Source organism: Chiloscyllium plagiosum, chromosome 19 (assembly GCF_004010195.1).
Source record: "Chiloscyllium plagiosum isolate BGI_BamShark_2017 chromosome 19, ASM401019v2, whole genome shotgun sequence".
NCBI lineage: Eukaryota > Metazoa > Chordata > Chondrichthyes > Orectolobiformes > Hemiscylliidae > Chiloscyllium > Chiloscyllium plagiosum.
Window position 1 is genome coordinate 64,866,907 of NC_057728.1, and position 4,990 is coordinate 64,871,896.

A 4,990-nucleotide genomic window follows, 5' to 3' on the forward strand; every position below is an offset into this window, starting at 1 on the left:
TTTGTGGAGGGCAGGTCGTGCCTCACAAACCTTATTGAATTCTTTGAAAAGGTGACGAAGGAGGTTGATGAGGGGATAGCGGTAGATGTGGTATATATGGATTTTAGTAAGGCGTTTGATAAGGTTCCCCATGGTAGGCTACTGCAGAAAATACGGAGATATGGCATTGAGGGTGGGTTGGAGGTTTGGATTAGGAATTGGCTGGATGGAAGAAGACAGAGGGTAGTAGTTGATGGCAAAGTTTCTTCATGGAGTGCCGTCACTAGCGGTGTTCCGCAAGGATCTGTTTTGGGACCATTGCTGTTTGTCATTTTTATAAATGACCTGGAAGAGGGGTTAGAAGGTTGGGTGAGCAAGTTTGTGGATGATACGAAAGTCGGAGGAGTTGTTGACAGTGGGGAAGGATGTGGCAGGTTACAGCAGGATATAGAGAAGCTGCAGTGCTGGGCAGCAAGGTGGCAAATGGAATTCAATGTAGCTAAGTGTGAGGTGATTCACTTTGGGAAGAATAACAAAACGATGGGGTACTGGGCTAATGGTCGGATACTTGGTAGTGTGGATGAGCAGAGGGATCTTGGTGTTCATGTACACAGATTTTGAAAGTTGCCACCCAGGTAAATAGTGCGGTGAAGGAGGCATATGGCGTACTGGCTTTTATTGGTAGAGGAATTGAGTTCCGGAGTACTGAGGTCATGTTGCAGTTGTATAAGACTCTGGTGCGGTCACATCTGGAGTATTGTGTGCAGTTTTGGTCGCCATACTATCGGAAGGATGTGGAGGCACTGGAACGGGTGCAGAGGAGGTTTACCAGTATGTTTCCTGGTATGGTAGAAAGAACATATGAGGACAGGCTGAGGCACTTGGGGTTGTTTTCATTGGAGAAAAGAAGGTTTAGGGGTGGCTTGATAGAGGTGTACAAGATGATTAGGGGTTTAGATAGGGTTGACAGTGAGAATCTTTTTCCACGTATGGAGTCAGCTATTACGGGGGGGCATAGCTTTAAATTAAGGGGTGGTAGGTACAGGACAGATATTAGGGGTAGATTGTTTACTCAGCGAGTCGTGAGTTCATGGAATGCGCTGCCTGTGGGAGTGGCAGAGTCAGAATCATTGGCGAACTTTAAGTGGCAATTGGATAGGTACATGGATGGGTGCTTAAGCTAGGACAAATGTTCGGCACAACATCGTGGGCCGAAGGGCCTGTTCTGTGCTGTATTGTTCTATGTTCTCTATGTTCAGTAGCAGTGGTGGACTCTCCCTCTTTATGGGCATTTAAACGGGCATTGGATAGGCATATGGAGGATAGTGGGCTAGTGTAGGTTAGGTGGGCTTGGATCGGCGCAACATCGAGGGCCAAAGGGCCTGTATTGCGCTGTATTCTTCTATGATCTATGTTCTATGTCTAGCAGCATCTGTGGAGAAAAATCAGAATTAATGTTTCAGGTCGAGTGACCCCCTCCTCAGAACTGATGGTAGCTAGGAAAATAATAGTTTATATGCAGAAAGTAGGGTGGGGTGAGGAGTCTAAGGAGTAAATGAAATATGGGGATTGACCACAAAGTCAGAGAAGAGCAGTTTGTCAGACAAAGGAGTGGATAATGTTTTGGCTCGGAGGATGAATAGCTGTTAATGGAGACTGCTAACAATGGGTAATGGGTAATGGCACACTATGTGATAACAAGGCCTGGTGTGTGGGGGTTGGCGTAAGGACATGGGAGAGCTCAAGCTCGAAAGTTATTGAACTTGATTTTGAATTCGGAGGGCTGTCAGCTTCGCTAGAGCACTGCAGCATTCCTGAGACAGAGATGCTGGTCTGGGAACAGGGTGGGGTGTTAAAGTGGCAGGCAACGGGAAGCTCAGAGTCTTTTTTTGTGAACAGAACATAGATGTTCTGCAAAGAGGTCACCCAGTCTATGCTTCATTGCCCCAGTGTAGAGGAGACCACGTTGTGAGCAGTGAATGCAGTAGACTAGGTTGTGGGAAGTGCAGGTGAAGTGCTGCTTCACTTGGAAGGTGTGTTTGGGCCCTTGGATACTGAGGAGGGAAATGGGCAGGTGTCACACCCCCAGACTGCAGGGGAAGGTGCCATAGGGCTGTGGGTGGGAGTGAAGGAAGAGTGGACCAGGGTGTCCCGGAGGAAACAGTCCCTGTGGAATGCTGACAGAAAGGTGGGAGGAGAGTATTTGTCTGATAGTGGCATCATGTTGGAGCCAGTGGAAATGGTGGCTAACAGTCTTCTAGATGTGGATGCTGAAGGGATGATAGGCAAGGACAAGGGGAACCCCATCGCTGTTGAGGGAGGGAAAAGAGGGGGTGAGGACTGAAGTGCGGGAGATGGGTCAGATATCGGTTAAGGGCCCTGTCAACATCGGTGCTGAGGAATCCTGGGTTGAGGAAGAAGGGGGACATTTTGGATGCCCCCTTGTCAATTCTGGCATCATCACAACAAATGTGATTGAGACGGAGGAACTGGGATAATGAAATGGAGTCTTTACAGGAAACAGGGTGTCAGGATGTACAGCCCAGGTAACTGTGGGAGTCATGGGTTTATGGTGGATATTGGTGGCCAGTCTATCCCCAGAAATGTAAACAGAGATATCGAGGAAGAGAAGGGAGGAGTCAGAGATAGACCAGGTGAAAGTGAGGGCAGGGTGCAAATTGGAAACAAACTCAATTAACTTCACGCAAACTTGCTTCCAATTCCAGACAAGAGAGTGAGGCAGTACCAATGATGTCACTGATATATCGGAGAAAGAGTTGTGCGTGTGGGGCCAGAATAGGATTGGAACAAGGAATGTTCCACCTACCCCACAAAGAGACAGGTATCACTGAGGTCCAGGTGGGTAACCCATGGCCATGCGTCCCCTGACCTGAAGGAAATAAGAGGAGTTAAAGAGACCTTGTTGAGGGTGAGGATGAGCAATGGCCAACCAGGCGGGAGAGGGGGGGTAGGGGTGAGGACAGTTCAGGCCTTTGCTCCAGGAAGATGCGGAGAGCCCTGAGACCATCCTGATGGTGGATGGATGTGTCAAGGAATTGTACAGAGGATTTCTGAGGGGCAGGAGCAAGCGGAAACAATGGGTCTGTCCGGGCAGACCTGTTTGTGGAGTTTGGGAAGGAGGTCGAAGTGGGGTTGGGGGACTAACAACTTGGAGGCAGTGAGGAGAGATCACCAGACAGAATGAGGTTGGTAGCTGTAGTCTCCCTGTTTTCTCTCTCTTTGGGTTCTATCCCCACTGATTATTTACTCCTTAACCCCTCCCCCACCCTGTCTTCTGCACATAAACCAACATTTTCCTAGTTACCATCAATTCTGAGGAAGGGTCACCGGACCCGAAACGGCAATTCTGATTTCTCTCCACGACACTACCAGACCTGCTGAGCTTTTCCAGTGACTTCTGTTTTTTTTTCTGATTTACAGCATTCACTGTTCTTCTCGTTTTTATCCAGTGAAAAAAGTCCCAGCCTTTTCAGTCTCTCCATAAAACTCCAAACTTATAACTATTCTTAGGAAAGGGTTAGAAAAAAATTGATGGATTCATTCTGTAAAAAGATCAGAGCAGGTTGCCTGGGGAGGGGGAGCAAGTGGAACCCAGAGACAAGGCAACAAGAGTAATAATGGTAGATATCCTCAACAACACCTCCCCTCCCCCTTCCCACCGCACCCCCTCCCTTTTACAACCTAAAACCCATCACATTCCCAGCCCCCTTCAGTTCTGAAGAGGAGTCTGGTACAATTACGACATTAAAAGGTAAAAAAAAATTGCTAACAAATATATTTACAAAAAAAAAGGCATCTGGATGGGTACATGAATAGGAAGGGTTTAGAGCAATACGGGCCAAGTGCTGGCAAATGGGACGAGATTAGTTTTGGATATCTGGTCAGCATGGATGAGTTGGACCGAAGGGTCTGTTTCTGAGCTGTACATCTCTGTGACTCTATGACTCACAGCAGATTAGAAACCTTTCTCCCTGCACAGATGCTGAGTTTCTGTGATCGCCATCATCCACTGTACTTTGCTTTTATAATCTTCCCCAGGGTAGGCATGTTGGGGTAAGTCGATAAAACCGGACACATGGAAACGGTGAAACCTGTGTTCTTAAAAAACCACTGGGATCAGCTTTACCCCGTGATGTGGCTGGAGTCACTGCTGACTGAACATCTTGGCACGACGGAGAATTGAAATAGTGAGGGATGGAAATGGAGGGCTGAGAAACATTGGCCACATCAAACCCTTCCCTTTGACCATGATATGGAGGTGCCGGTGTTGGACTGGGGTGGACAAGGTCAGAAATCACACAGACGACCTGACGAAGGAGCAGCGCTATGAAAGCTTGTGATTTCAAATAAACCTGTTGGACTATAACCTGGTGTCATGTGACTTTGGACCTTTTCCCTTGGACTGACATCCTCCAATGATACCATCTACTTTCATTTTCAAACTGAATAGAGCAGAGGAATAGGGAGAGGTGATGGCCTAGTGATGGCAGAGGAATAGGGAGAGGTGATGGCCTAGTGATGGCAGAGGAATAGGGAGAGGTGATAGCCTAGTGGTGTTATTCCTGGGCTGTTCCCCTTTCCGCTTTCCACAAAGACCGTTCTCTCCGTGACTACCTGGTCAGGTCCACGTCCCCCAACAACCCACCCTCCCAGCTTGGCACCCTCCCCTGCCATTGCAGGAATTGATAAAACCTGTGCCCACACCTCCTCCCTCACTTCCATCCAAGGCCCCAAAGGAGCCTTCCACATCCATCAACGTTTCACCTGTGCATCCATCAATGTCATTTATTGTACCTGTTGCTCCCGATTCGGTCTCCTCTACATTGGGGAGACTGGGCGCCTCCTAGCAGAGCACTTTAGGGAACATCTCCGAGACACCCACACCAATCAACCACACCGCCCCGTGGCCCAACATTTCAACTCCCCCTCCCACTCTGCCGAGGACATGGAGGTCCTGGGCCCCCTCCACCGCCGCTCCCTCACCACCAGA

General features: G+C 48.7%; 1 protein-coding gene across 1 annotated transcript in view; it reads left to right on the forward strand.

The window, feature by feature from the left end:
* The window catches only part of si:ch211-244b2.3 (uncharacterized protein LOC557230 homolog), a 34,422-nt gene that overhangs the window by 3,574 nt on the left and 25,858 nt on the right, over positions 1-4,990 (forward strand). The window lies entirely within an intron of this gene.